The sequence below is a fragment of the Danio rerio genome, chromosome 18 (genome assembly GCF_049306965.1).
Source record: "Danio rerio strain Tuebingen ecotype United States chromosome 18, GRCz12tu, whole genome shotgun sequence".
NCBI lineage: Eukaryota > Metazoa > Chordata > Actinopteri > Cypriniformes > Danionidae > Danio > Danio rerio.
In genome coordinates, this window is record NC_133193.1 from 51,660,430 (window position 1) to 51,676,795 (window position 16,366).

The 16,366-nt window shown below is 35.2% G+C and overlaps 2 protein-coding genes across 8 annotated transcripts in view; one reads left to right on the forward strand and one right to left on the reverse strand.

Moving 5' to 3' along the window:
* The window catches only part of kcnj1a.1 (potassium inwardly rectifying channel subfamily J member 1a, tandem duplicate 1), a 146,519-nt gene that overhangs the window by 16,299 nt on the left and 113,854 nt on the right, over positions 1 to 16,366 (reverse strand). The window lies entirely within an intron of this gene.
* kcnj5 (potassium inwardly rectifying channel subfamily J member 5) overlaps positions 13,699 to 16,366 on the forward strand; it is a 71,134-nt gene continuing 68,466 nt past the window's right edge. For all 4 annotated transcript variants that reach the window (XR_012393892.1, XR_012393891.1, XR_012393893.1 and 1 more), the window contains exon 1: positions 13,699 to 13,841. The gene's annotated coding sequence lies outside the window, so the exon portion shown is untranslated. The remainder of the gene's footprint in view (positions 13,842 to 16,366) is intronic.

The window sequence follows — 16,366 nt, forward strand, 5'->3', positions numbered from 1 at the left end:
CTAATGAATTATTAACATAGAAATTCAAGCTTGTTAGCATTAGTTTATGCACCATGAGTTAAAAACTTACAATGAACAACTTCATTTCCATTAACTAAGCTTAACTAATATATATATATATATTTATATATTTATATATATATATATATATATATATATATATATATATATATATATATATATATATATATAGTTTATATATATATATATATAGTTTATATATATATAGTTTAGTACTATATATATATATATTTATATAGTTTAAAGTCCCAGTACGTCTAATAATATTTTTTTCTTCTGCAGAAAGTCTTATTTGTTTTATTTCAGATAGAATAAAAGCAGTTTATAATTTTATAAACTTAATTTTAAGGTAAAATATTATTAGCCCCCCTTTTTTTTTGATAGTCTACGGCATAAACCATCATTATTCAATAACTTGCCTAATTACCCTAACCTGCCTAGTTAACCTAATTAAACTAGTTAAGCCTTTAAATGTCACTTTAAGCTGTATAGAAGTGTCTTGAAGAATATCTAGACAAAAATAATTTACTGTCATCATGGCAAAGGTTAAATAAATCAGTTATTAGAGATGAGTTATTAAAACTATTATGATTAGAAATGTGTTGAAAAAAAAACTGCTCTCTGTTAAACAGAAATTGGGGGAAAAATAAACAGGGGGGCGAATAATTCAGGGGTAATCTTCAATCTTGGGTCCATGCGGGTTCCAGTAGGTCTTCTGAAGGATTTGTGATGACTGAGATGTAGTTCAACGGAAGATTCTTAGGAAAAATCCACCTTCTGCACTTTTCCAAATGATCAACAGAAGTCAAGTTATTATCTGTTGCTCTTGCAACTGGAATCCGCGACAATACTACTGTCAGGTAGTGTATACTAAGAAAACATACTGTTAATCTAGCTATGGGTTTTCACTGTAGCATTGTTACAGTCAAAATTACGATCATTTTATCAGATCTGAATGTGAAGTCTGAATAATCTGTTAAACGCACAGCTAATGGGAAAAACCAATCTGCTCTTCTGTTAGCGCGACAAGTGCTCCTGTTATCCTCTCATACAGAGTATGTGGGCGCTGAACAACACTTGAATCTAAAATGACACAGTCCAGTGTGATTTATTATGAAACTCAGCTCGGCCTGTGAGTAAAGAGCACTGAACTATTGAACAGCACATTCAGAGCCCGGCCACACATCCATCAGTACTGCTGTCAAACACAGCAAATACAGACATGTTAGCAAAGTGACAGGTCATGCCAACAGGGAAACCGTCATCATTTAGGCTTATACCTGAACTCATATGTTAATAGTTGAAGAGGCGTTTATTATTTAATTCATGAGATGGGATAATAATGGATTAAAATGTATTATTAAATTAAATTAATAAATAAATATTAAACTTTTAAATAAATTAAAAGTTATTTTTTAAATTCTTTTTCAAACCCTTTTTAAAACATAATAGATTTATTGACTCATTTATAATGTATTTTTTGTCTTTGCCATGATGACATATACGTAATATTGTACTAGTTGTTTTGTGAAATTCTAGCATTCAGCTTCAAGTACAATTTAAAGGCTTAATTAGGAAAGTTAGGTTAATTTGGCCAGCCATTGAACAGCAGTGGTTTGTTGTTTTTTCATTCCGAAATGTCTGAATCACCAATAATTGAATTGATTTAGTTAAAAAGAGGTTTCCACTTCTGGGAAAATTATTTATTTGATATTATTATTATTATTATTATTATTATTATTTGCATCTTTGCATGTTATATCTACTCTGTTTGTAGCAGTGTTTTTCTAAATATTACACCAGTTCAGAAGTGAAACGGTGAACATGCGGGGATTACAATAAACCTTGAAAACTAGTTTCCTACAGCTGCAGCGGACACGAAAAAGAATTTCAAGGGCAAGTTATAACATCAAATATAATGCGCATTTTTGATCCCGACAAGGACAAAAATGACCAAATCACCAAACAGAAAGCTTTTGTTTTCATATCAAATGCGATGCACATTTTTCTAAGAAGAATAAAAGAGAAAATGGAATTCTTGTCAGGTTACAGAGTGTTTTACCTTGATGGTGTTTTGCACCGTGTCCAAGAATTGTGGCCATGTGTATAATTCTAACACAAAAGCTAATAACCAAAACACACAAATTCATCCCCATGAGGCAAGACTGAAACTATGTCTACACTAAAATGTATATGTCACTATCAATATATTGAGGAAAATCAGAATTTATATATATACACACACACACAGTTAGGTCCATAAATATTTGGACATTGACACAATTCTAACATTTTTAGCTCTATACACGTTAATTTGAAATTAAACAAACATGATGTGCTTTAACTGCAGACTGTCAGCTTTATCAGATTTAATTTGCGGCTATTTGCATCCAAATCAGGTGAACGGTGTAGGAATAAAGCTGCCGTCACACTAGAGTTTGTGCGTGCGAAATTCTGTCGTACGGCGCTGTGAAAAGGGACTGGATTAAACAAGATGATTAGACATTTAAAAAAGCGAGCGATGGGACAAAATTTTTTATTTCTGTCCAGAGAGGTCATGTTTTGACCCTCGATTGGTCTCACGCACTCAAGTGGTGCGATTTCGCAGGTCAAAGTTCACCAAGCTTAAACTTTCCAATGTGACGATCTGCGAAACTTGACGCACAAACTTGTGTTTACGGTCTGACGAATTCGCATGCGTATGAATAGAAGTCTATGGGGAGAAAAGTCCAGTGTGACCGCAGCTTTACATCAGTTTGCATATGTGCCTCCTACTTGTTAAGGGTCCAAAAATAATTGGACAATTGGCTTTTTAGCTGTTACCTTATTATCTCAATTACAATTAGCAGATAAAAGGTCCATAGTTCATTTCCAGTGTGCTATTTGCATTTGGAATCTGTTGCTGTCAACTCTTATACATAAATAAATAAAAAAAAAAAAAAAAAAAAAAAAAAAAAAATATATATATATATATATATATATATATATATATATATATATATATATATATATATATACACACACACACAGACACACACAATATAAGTTGCAAAAGCAAGTGAGAATAAATCATGCAAACTGTTTGTAAGCATCCAATTTAATTTGGGGGAAAAAGCAAGCATGTACAAACTGACACTAATCTGTAACAAAGATATCAAAATGGAGAGCATCCTAAACAACTGTTGTAGATTGTCATCCACTACTTTAACTGTTGTTCACAACTAAAAAATTTTAGAAAGCCTAGAATTTTTTTGTACATTACAAAGCAAAAATGGCAACTTAGTTCATGATATATATATATGTCTCTATTGACATTGATGGTTTCACGAAAACCCCTAAATCCTTTTAAATGAAAAGTACTTCGGGGAATCAAAAATGGCTGTGAAAATGTGCTCGTGTTAACTTTATTTTTAAGCATCCAATTGGTATGAAAATGTGTTTCGCTCAGTCTGAGCACAAATGGACAGTGCTAAATAAGGTTTAAATGGGGTCTAAATCATTTTGAGGTTGCCCAGAGGAATTATTGCATTAGATTGATACGCTTTCATAGTGTAAACATGCATGTGATTATTAATGTATATATTTTGATCATGACATAGGCACAAATCACCAATCACAAGCTTTTGTTTTCATATAAACGATGATGCATGTTTTGCATATTATCAAGTGACATTTTAACCGAATTGATCATGACAAAAGAAAAAAAGTCATGTTTAACGTCAAGTTGTTGGTAATTTCAGGTTGTCACGAGATAGACAAAGACAGGTTATGATCTAGTTGCCCATTATGTCACATTGTCATATCAAAGACATCTCAAGCAATGCATCTTTGCATTTAAAGTGTGATAACTAAAAAAATGACACTTAATGACAGTTGTCGTAAGCATGTATAAAATTCCATGTCACAATTATGAAAGTGTCATAAATGCTTCCGGTACAGGTTTAAGGATTTAAAAAGAATGGCTTAAGTGTGGGAAATTTGTTTGCTCCAGGAAGTAAACTCAACGTCGCTCTTTGAGGGAGTTCAGAAAATGTGTTACTGAGGTAAAGAACTCTCTTTGGAGTGATTTTGCAGATCAATTTCATGCTCAAACTGCAAAATTACACACTTAAATAAGCCGAAAGTCTAAGGTGTAACAGGACTGCATTTAAAATCACTTCATACTTAACTAACAAGTAGATCTTGATAGAAAACTTGATGCATAAAAGATGAGGAAGTGATCCTGAGTGAGCATTTCCAAAGCACTTACAATCAAACTCCCTGCATTTACAAGCCATTTTCTGCCTTGTGATGGTATTTCACAAAGATTTCGACAAACATTTAAGAAGCATCTGACAGATTGCCTACAATTGAAAAAACTCCCAAGACTGCGTCCACACACCAATTCAGTCGGTAAGTTGAATATTTTAATGCAAGTGTATCATGCTTCTGCTGTAACATTTCAATTTTCTCTTATCGCTTCTCCTTCTAAAGGTCCTAATATAAATTTCACTGCTTTTTGCCCACTCAGCTGCTGAATATTCAACATATGCTGCATTTGCTTTCCATTTGCCTAGTCTGGATCCAGAAAAAGCACCAACTACACATCCATACCAAACGCCGACTAATAAACATGCTATCATCATTAGCAGACGCAATAATATCTCAATGCAAAACACCTCGACTGTGCTTTATTAAGGTTCAATTTATCCACCAGCAAATATTCAATGTTTGTCTTATGCAGTTTCGGCTTGAATCCGAAATAAGCACAACGTAGCATTTTGAGTTGTTGTAACTCAAAGAGCTGGATTTCTAGATAATGCATGACATAGTGTTTTATATATGTTGCATGGACATTTAGTAGTTAATGAAACATAAATAAACGGTAAAAATGATTTTTTATATATATATATATATATATATATATATATATATATATATATATATATATATATATATATATATATATATATATATATATATATAACATAAATAAAAAAAATTCAATGCTAAAATAAATAAATAAATAGTATTAAAAATTAAAATAAAGAAATAGTAAAAATAACAAAATAGCTAAAATAAAGAAATGGCTAAAATAAATAGCTTAAATAAAAGCTTAAATAAATGAATTACTTAGTAAATAAAAACTAAATAGCTAAAATAATGAAATAGCTAAAATAAACAAATAGATCAATGAAAAAGAAATAATTAAAACATAAATAGCTTAAGAAAGCCACAATAAATAAACAATGAAAACAAAAACTGCAAATAAATAACTGAATAGCTTAAATAAATAAATAAATAGCGAAGGAAATAGCTGAAATAAATAGATAAATAAATAGCCTAAACGAATAGCTTAAATAAATAAATAAATAAATAGTTAAAAAATAGATAAATAAATAAAATAAATAGGTCAAATAAATAGCTAAATAAAAAATGTATAAATAGTGAAAAATTAAATAAATAGTGCAAATAATTCAATAAATAATAAACAAATAGCTAAAATACATAAATAGCGAAAAAAATAAATACATAGCTAAAAATTAAATAACTAAAAATAATAAATAGCTTATATAAAAAGCTTAAATAAATAAATACCTAAGTAAATAAATAAATAGCTGAATTAATTAAATAGATAAACTAAAAAATAAATAGCTTAAATAAATATGTAAAATAAATGTAAAAAAATAAATGCTAATAATTAAATAAGTAACATAAATTAATAAATAAATAAATAGCTAAAATAAACAAATCAATAGCTAAAATAAATAAATAATAAGTAGTTAAATAAAATAAATAGCTTAAATAAGTAGCTAAAATAAATAAAAAAATTTAAATAAAAATGGAAATAATTAAATAAATAAACAATCTAAAATAAATAAATAGCTACAATACATAAAAAACTAAAATAAATAAATTAACAGCTAAAATAAATAAGTAAATAAATAGCGAAAATGAATAAGTAAATAAATAGCTAATATAAATAAATGAATGGCACTGTGTTGTTTTCTACATTCTTTAGATAATCAAGTCAGCCTGATCTCACGAGAAAACGTAAGTATTTTACGTTTTGCCAGTTTAGTGGCTAATTCGTACGAATTCGTACGAGTTCAGTCGTACGAAATAGCACGATTTTAAAAAGGAGGCGTGGCACCTGACCCCACCCCTAACCCCAACCGTCATTGGGGGATAAGCAAATCGTACTAAATTGTACGAATTAGATCGTACAAATTCATACGAATTAGCCACTAAATGAAAAAGTTAGGAATTGCCGTGAGATTGTGTTGATCAAGTTCTAGTTCAAGCTGGCTTTTATTGTCATTTCAACAACATACAGTGCAGTATAGAGTGAAATGAAACAATGTTCCTCCAGGACCAAAGTGCTACATTAAACAACATAAATTGACAACATATCACAGGACTGTGCACTAATATAAAAAATCTAGAGAATGAAATAAAATAGGATACAACAAATAAATAAAGTAAGACTAATATGAATGAGCGCAGAGTGTGGTTTGTCCAACATTTAGTGCAAAGTAATATTCATGTTAAAAATAACGACAGAACATGTAGACCTATATGTACTTGCAGATTAAATTTTAAATCACATACAACTGACGATCACCTTAATAATTTGAGCTTTTCCCAAGATTGATCTTTTGCAACATGTACACCGTTTCAACCATGCATTATTTAACCATGTTGGATGTATTATTGATATATTTTCATTCACATACATCTTTAACATCAGTTTTGTTGATAGCCTCATGGATAATCATGCTGTGCACTTGAGCTGCTCCTGAAACACAGAGTGAAATAAAAGCAGGCGCTTAACCGATGCTGTGATTCACTGCTGTAACACCTATACGGAGTTTCCTGACCCCAGCGGCCCAAAGCCTTGATTTGTCTACATTTTCTGCTCTACATGGTCAGCACTGTGAGCGATCTCTCAGCCTCTCTGCAGGCAGCCTACATAGTGCTCCAGCTGCATCAGCAAGTCTTTTTCTGGACTTTTTATACATGCACTGCTCCTGTTTTAAGCCGTAAACACACATGCTGTCAAACGATTGACCGTTTGACAAAGTTTTATGTTGTAAATAAAGGAAAAAAAGATTAACCTGAGTATATTTGGCCCTGCAGGAGACATGCTTGAATAATTTACATTCTGCTGTTTCAATGATTGTCCCATGTTCACTGTTTACTGAATCATTGGAGAGAGAAATCCATATACATGCACACAATTAACCCTCATGCATGTGCTATTGTTTTTCTGAATTCAGTTTATCTCTCTTGTCTTCTCATTGCATATTTGTCTTGTGAGAGAATTATTTTCGCATTTATTTGACCATTTACAATATACACTGAGGTGGTGATTTAGGTCGCATTTACACCATTTTTAAACAAAATATCAAAAAGGTTTGACCGTTCGCATGTTAAAGGTGTTTTGTGGCCTGGAAACAGAACATTCAGAATTTTTTGCCGATCATACAAGTTAGGAATGAAACCGATTAGTCAGAAATGGCATTTTTGGTTTCAACCAAAAGAGAAAAATAGCTGTAAACAGAAGCAGAAGGAAATGCTGTGCTGTCAATAACATTGCACTTTCAATAAAATGGGATTATAAACAAACTGTCTCTTCTTTTTTTTTTTTTCTCCATTATCTGGTTTCTGATTTAGAATCTGATTATATCTCCCTCTTTTGTTGTGTAGCCTAGCCTAATATTACTAATATTATTATTATTGATGTTGGTATTATTATTATTATTATTATTATTATTATTATTATCATTATTATATTATTTTTATTACTATTAAAATTATTATTATTATTATCATCATTATAATTATTATTATTAATATTATTTATGTTGGTATTATTATCATTATATGTTTTATTATCATTATAATTTTATTATTATTATTATTATTATTAATAATAATAATATTATTTATGTTGGTATTATTATCATTATATTTTTATTATCATTATAATTTTATTATCATCATCATCATCATTATTATTATTATTTATGTTGGTATTATTATTATATTATTATTATTATTAATATTATTATTATTGATGTTGGTATTATTATTATTATTATAATTATTATTATTAATGTTATTTATGTTGGTATTATTATCATTATATTTTTTATTTTCATTATATTTTATTATCATTATTATTATTAATATTATTATTATTACATTATTATCATTATTATTAATATTATTAATATTGATGTTAGTATTATTATTATTATTATTATTATTAATAATAATAATACATTAATACATTGTTGTTGTTGGTCTTATTATTATTCTTAATATTGATGTTGGTATTATTATTATTATCATTATTACTAATATTATTATTATTATTATCATTGATGTTGGTATTATTATTATTATCATTATTACTAATATTATTATTATTATTATCATTGATGTTGGTATTATTATTATTATAATCATTAATATTTTATTATTATTATTAAATTGTTATTATTGTTATTATTGGGCAATGCAGTGGCGCAGTAGGTAGTGCTGTCGCCACACAGCAAGAAGGTCGCTGGTTCGAGCCTCGGCTCGGTTGAAGTTGCTGTGTGGAGTTTGCATGTTCTCCCTGCATTGGCGTGGGTTTCCGCCAGGTGCTCCGGTTTCCCCCACAGTCCAAACACATACCCTATAGGTGAATTGGGAACAGTAAGCTAAATTGTTCGTAGTGTATGTGTGTATGTCCTGGTGCTCCAGGTTGGGGGTTGAGCATTGGGCTAACAACCCACCTAGTAAAAAGATTTGATGTCAAGAAACACCAACACATATCAAAATATCAAATATCTAAATATCAACTCCCTTATAAACAGCCTTGGGAGTGAGTATGTATTTTTGGTTTCGATTTCAGGCCAAGTGCATCCAGAATTGTAGGTTTCATCTCAAAATTGTTCATGTATTCCTAATACAAATGAGATTTCTTTTATAGCATGCATGTGTTTTACATGTTCAGTCTGTGGTCATTCTTGACTCCCCAAATAAAAATAGCAAACTACAGGACCATATGCTTCACAGGCACCAAGGTTTTTTTTACTATATTACATTGCCAACTACTGACCTGGCTTGCATAATATTGTGTTTTAGTCGATCTGTGATCATTTTGATGTTAACATCACTGTGCACAACTTTTAAAAAACACAAAGCAAAAAATAGTTTCATTTTTTTAAATACATTGTTATATAAGCAGACCCTCCGCTGTGCTTTCTAGAGTTTTAAACGTCTGTAAAGACTAAATAAAGAACTCCTATAAAAATAAACACTCAAAGGCTTTTTCTCCCACATTTAGCGGCCAGAATAAAACAAATAAGTGACAGGACAAGGCTTTTTTCATTCTGCCTCTGTCACCCACTCCTGATTATTCTTGTTGCCCTTGGTGTGCTTTGTCTTTATTATTTGATTGGCTCTACCCTTGTGTTGTCCTTGCTTTTCCATGTCACAATATTTCAATTCGCCAGGGTCAATTCATTCAAATATATACAGCCCAAAACAGAAATACCGAGAGAAAGGAAAAGACAGACTGTGAATAAAACCAAATATGAATAATCTTCAAACACTGTATACATAAATTCTGCAGAGATTAAAACAGACCCGAGCTGATGAAGTTAAGAATGAAGATTCTACATCGACGTTCCTTTCATCAACTCTCTCAACGCTCTGAAGAAAAATAAATAAATAACAAGCGCAGAGTAATGAAGGAGCGAGCCCTTGATTACACTTAGAGGATTGATAACCCGTTGAAAATGTTTATTGATTTTGCCATTACAGGGTCAGCTGATTGATGCGGCATCAAGTAATGCTCAATCACACATTAAAAAGAGAGATCTCGAGAGGGAACGAAGCACTTTTTTCATCCACAGGTTTCCTCAAAGCATTGCCTGCTGATCAACACAGAAAAGTTTAAAAGTCTCCTAAAGGTACTGTAAGCATGCTTACTTATAATATTGGCTGAAGATGCTGGAACAAATGATTTTGCGGCTATTAAATATTGTTTGTTTGAGCATCCCAGCCAGCTCTAGAAATATTTCAGTATTTTAATTTTAAATTATTTAATTAAAGAGAGGCTACTAAACTCTTCATTTCCGAGAGCCTGCTCAGCTCTGATTGGTCAGAGCGCTCTACTCTGTTTTGATTAGTCAAATAGCTCTACTGTCCGATTGGTCAAATGCCTCCACTTGGCTCTGATTGGCCAGATAGCTCTACTCTGTTCTTATTGGTCAGATAGCTCTACTGTCCAATTAGTCAAATGCCTCCATTTGTCTCTGTTAGGCTAGATAGCTTTACTTTGTTCTGATTGGTCTAATAGCTCTAATGTCCAATTAGTTGAATGCCTCCACTCGGTTCTGATTGGCCAGATAGCTCTACTCTGTTCTTATTGGTCAGATAGCTCTACTATCCAATTAGTCAAATGCCTCCACTTGGCTAATATTGGTCAGATAGCTCCACTCTGTTCTGATTGGTCAGATAGCTCTACTATCCAATTAGTCAAATGCCTCCACTTGGCTAATATTGGTCAGATAGCTCCACTCTGTTCTGATTGGTCAGATAGTTCTACTATCCAATTAGTCAAATGCTTTTGACTTGGCTTTGATTGGCCAGATGGCTTCACTCTGTTCTGATTGGTAAGCTAGCTCTACTGTTCGATTGGTCAAATGCCTCCACTTGGCTCTGATTGGTGAGATAGCTCTACTCTGTTCTAATTGGTCAGATAGCTCTACTTACGGTTGGTCAAATTCCTCCACTTGGCTCTGATTGGCCAGATAGCTCTACTCTGTTTTGATTGGTGAGATAGCTCTCCTCTGTTCTGATCGATCAGATATCTCTACTTTCTGATTGGTCAAATGCCTCCACTTGGCTCTGATTGGCCAGATAGCTCTACTCTGTTTTGATTGGTGAGATAGCTCTACTCTGTTCTGATTGGTCAGATAGCTCTACTTATTGGTTGGTCAAAAGCCTCCACTTGGCTCTAATGGCCAGATAGCTCTACTTTGTTCTGATTGGTCAGATAGCTCTACTTTCTGGTTGGTAAAATGCCTCCACTTGGCTCTGATTGGCCAGATAGCTCTACTCTGTTCTGATCGGTCAGATAGCTCTACTTTCTGATTGGTCCAATGCCTCCACTTGGCTCTGATTGGCCAGATAGCTCTACTCTGTTTTGATTGGTGAGATATAGCTTTACTGTCTAATTGGCCAAATGCCTCCACTTGGCTCTGGTTGGCCAGATGGCTCTACTCTGTTGTGATTGGTCAGATAGCTCTACTTTTCAATTGGTCAATACCTCTACTTGGCTCTGATTGGCCAGATGGTTATACTCTTCTCTGATTGGTCTATTGCTTACAGCATGATGTGTAGGAAACCAAAATCCCAATGGCCACTTGTAAGCACAGTGAGATTTATCATAACTCAATCCAGAAAAGTATAACTCCTCCCCCCCAAAAAAAAGCATGTAAAGTGGATTAGTTTGACCCAATTAAAAAGAGAGCCAATAAACACTTCTAAACCCATCCTTTCCAAGAGCCTGCTCTGATCTGATTGGGCAGATGATCCAATCTGTTGGGTTCGGTCTACCACTTACATTGCAATTGTCTAAACTTACAAATCAAACACTTCAATTTCAGTTGCAGAGGCTTCCTCAACACTTGAAAGATAGACACAAACAGGGTCGGTGGCATTGAATTCATTAATTACACTCTAATCTTTTGGAATGAGATGCAAATTGCTTAACTCAGATAAAATCAACATGATAGTAAGAATCAAATCATTTGGGGTCTCTTCAGAGCATTGCCCGTTTTTTAAACACTTAATTCGAGGATCCAGTCTCTCTAAGACCCTGTCCAAACGAACACGAGTATTTTCAAAACTGCACTTTTGTTTCTACATTATTTCGCTGTTTGTCCACACAAAAAAATGGAGAATTGAGAGACTGAAACAGAAACATTCTGAAAACCCCAGCCAGGGTGAAGATTTCCCTAAATTACTGGTACAGTGTGGTCTAGTGGAGACTACTATTGGAGTGTTGGCCTCATGACTGTTTTCTGCTTTTCGATTGGCCAGCATGGCTGGGTTTACACTAAATGCAGAAGACGCAAATGACTCTGCACGTTCGCAGCGAACACATCGGAATTCTGTGCCGTTCGCAACATGGGATGGTATTCCCCCTCTGTTCTCAGGTTTGCAGTGACTTGTATGCAATGTATTTGCATAAATACTTAATTACACGACTCAGCATAAAAGTGTCATTACCTCCCCTGTTGGTTCGGTGTGCTTTTAACATTCATTTAAAAAAAAATTTTAACATTCATTCACACACACAGTTTTCATGTGAACAGAGTGTTTTGTTCTCTAAACAAAAGCGTGAGAAAGTCCATTTAGAGAATTACCCATGTACAGTTAAAGTCTTCTGGGGAAAGTCTTATTTCTTTTATTTGGGCTAGAATGAAAGCAGTTATACATTTTTTAAACACAATTTTAGGGACAAAATTATTAGCTTCTTTAAGCTATTTTTTTTCGACTGTCTACAGATCAAACAACTGTTATACAATAACTTGCCTAATTACCCTATCCAGCCTAGTTAACCTTAACGTAGTTAAGCCTTTAAATGTCACTTTAAATAGTAAAACTATTATGTTTAGAAATGTGTTTTAAAAAATCTCTCTGTAAAACACAAATTGGGGACAAAACACAAAAGTCCTGCCTTTCTGAGGTGCTTCTCGGATCTGATTGGTCACATGACCCAGTCTATTTTCATTGGCCTACCAATTACAGCATGCACCAAAACAAAGTTGCGCAATCAGAAATGATGGCATCTGTTTTATTGTATCAATATGCATTGACTCGACTTTTGGGTTGCTTTCCGATTGGAGTAATTTGGCCAAATTTAAATAGGCAACCCATAATCAAACCCATTTGGGACCCAAACCTCAACCCCCATAAATAAAATGCCAAAACAATTCCTGTGAACATAAAACCAGTGAATTAAGAAGTGCTAAAAATGCAAGCCCATGCCATGCCTTCACTGGCCCCACCATGAAATGTGAGCCATCGGATGCCTAAGAATCTATTGCCATTGAGTGGCTGACGTATATGACGACATGTGAGACTGCATGCTTTTGTGTGTACGGAGACTGCAGAGTCATAAATCAGAGTCCATTGGCATGTTGGAAGACGGCCTCCCGTTTAACCTTGTCGTAGAGCTCTCTCTCTCTGCCATCCCGAAACATCTGCTCCAATGACCTTGCAGAGCAAAACCTCCAACTTTATCTCTCGCAACTCTCTTTTCCACTTGTGTGCTTACAGTATCTTCCCATCTTCCTACTGCACTGTGGTGCATCTCAGCCCGAGGCTGTTCTTAAGCTAAAAAAATAAAAAGGAAAAAAAAAAACAAGAGTGAAATTGATTATCCAGCATGTCTAGTGTGATTCTCTCTCTCTCGTCTTGCTTCTCTACGCAGTTGCGTAAACCTCAGCCCCGCAGAATCCAACTCATCGTGCGCTAGGATGCTTCCACACACACGCAAGTGCGAAAAGGACAAATCCTGCGAGGGGAGATGGAGGAGCAGGGGGCTGTGGGGGAGGAAACATCCTCTCATGCTCACTTTCACATCCCTCCCTCTCTCTCTCTCTCTCTCGTTCTCTCTATCTCTCGCTCATTCGCATCCTCCAGGAGAGAGAGGTAAGGAGGTGCTGTGTGAAGGCTGAGATGAGCACATCAGAGCTGGAGTCAGAACAGAGCGCAGCTGCCCTAACATGCCTCCCCTGACACACCACAGCTACCTCTGCGCTCCAATGAAGGTAAGTCAGGAGAGAAAGAGAGGGAGAGAATGTCCATTGTGCCTTTGAATGGGCGCTTAATATCATTGCATGCTGAGAGCTGGTGGGATTACCCCACATGCGACCCCCCGTCCCATTGAGACGTCAAGCGTGTGCTCTTTATCCATCTCAAATGCGTTTCAGGTGGCATGAGCGTGCACGTGTTTCAGAGCATCGCAGGAGTTTGGCAAAGCCTGCCAGTTGCGTTGCAGGAGAACTTGCATGTGCACGTGTGTGTTTGCGTGTGCGTTCACGTGCGAGTGTGTTGCGGCATTGGGAATGGTGCACACTTTCAAGAGATGCTGAAAGTGGCCGTATCGATTCTCTTTGATTCTTGGGTACGGGGGTATTAGTCCTCTCGCCTGGGGCTGGGATTACAAACTGCTCGCATGGAAAGATTTTCCTCCGTCAAGCCGCCTCTCTCTGGTCCTGTCACACTTAGAGATAACTCGGCGCAGAAAACAAAGCGGCGGCTCTGCTCGATAAAGAGATAATAAAAGCCAGCTCGACTGTGGCTTCAGGCAGAGCGAATGAGTGTGAGATTCTGAATTTTTCATAGGAGTTTGCTTGCAGCTTGCATACGTAATAGTGCATACTTCAAATGTGCTGTACAGTTTCACCTACAGTCGTGTTGTGTTTAAATATACATGGAGTTACAATACAAACACATTCAAATACTATACTATTCTACAATCCAGTACTGAGTTACTGCTGGAAGGACATACAATGCGTAAAACATATGCCAGAATAGTTGGCGGTTCATTCCGCAGTGGCGACCCCTGATAAGCTAAAGGAAAATGAATCCTATGCTTGAACCAAACTCTTCGTTGGGTTTCTCCTGGAGATTGTTTAGTATGCGTATTAGGCTCTGTTTCTCCCTTGTGGGTAGCTGGCTGTTGCGCACATAGGCGATTTCACGTTCTGTTCGCTAGACCCTGACACACACACATCTAAGCACCTCAATTTATCAGAATATCCACAACATTAAAGTCTCTCGTTGCATGCTTGATTCTGACGCTCTGACCTTTGACCCTGTTAACTTCCTGAGAACTCTCCTCAAAACACCTGCTTCACCCCATAGGCCTCTCTTATTTACCTGCTGCCGATTACATCACAGCGAGTGACAGAAATTACAAACCGATGAACATTCAGAGAAAACGCTTCTTCGCTCAAACTGGTATGGCTATCGAATTCAAGACTGATTTCAACAACCCAGGCTCTTTCTGAAAATGTAGTCCCGTTGATACATACTGGGAGGTATGTATTTTTGTAGTGTCTGTTTTCGCAAATCCACGAGAAACCGCTGTGTGCGCTTTTTTGTATCTCAAATGTCTCTTGCGAGTGCCGTTCACGCTGTTCTCGTGTAAGCCCACCAGAGGCCGCTGTCGAACGACTGTCTGTCTGACTGGCTGAATGATTGATTGGGCGACCAGCCAATCGACTGACCCACCCTTCTCCTTCCCTAAACCCAACCAATTTTACCGATTGCAGGCCCGCCCCGCTTACTTCCATAAACACAACCAACAATTTACTAAAATACGTCCAGAAAAAGAAAAGCCCTCGTCTGATTTTTACCACGTTTTCGGATTTTACCATATTCTCGCCCTGTTATGAACTCGTTCACTTCATTTTTTAGATTCTGTTTGTCTTACCTGATTTCTGGAAGCGATCTTCCCCAGACTTGAACCTGGTTGTCGTCGTGGTCAACTCTCAACTCCGTCGACGTACACGACGAGCTAACTGGACAAACTGGCTGCAGCGGGAAAGCCCTCCACACGGAGGTAAGCAGTCAGCCGGTAAGCACCAAAAGGAACGGCGTCATAGCACCCGGTAGCGTTCGCTTAAAAAATGAAATGCAGCCATACGTATCTCCGACGTCATAATTCGAGATCTCCAGAAAGGTCCACGGGACTGCATTTTCAAAATGAGCCTGGGTTGGATTTCAATGCAATCAATGTTCCTAGTACTATGTTACAGCTTTATAAGATTGGACGTCGTGCTCTTTTCGAGGCTTGAAAGACAATTTGAAAGATTAACACAAATGTTTCATTTAGCTAACTTGGTAACACTTTAGTTTAAGTAACAATACCAACTAGGGTGGCAGTGTCGCTCAGTGGTTAGCACTGTCACCTCAAAGCAAGAAGGTTATCACTGTATTTGGCGCTCTCCAGAAATGTTTGCAGGGGTACATAATCAGAATAAGCCTGGGTTGAATAATAAGTAGGTGATAATCCATTAGTTAATATTGAGAATGAATACTTAAACTAAATAGTTACCGAGAAATAGATAATAAATCAATTTACAGTAAGTGCACTGACCATCTTACAGCATTGAAACCAGAGATGTATAAAGTACTAGAGACCCAGACTTAAATAAAAGTAGAAGTGCTCTATCAAAAAAGTGACTTGAGTAGAAGTTGAAGTACTCTTTAAGCAGCATACTTAAGTGGAAGTAATAAAGTATTCAACATTTTTTTGTACTTAAGTATTGCAAGTAGTTTATTTAAA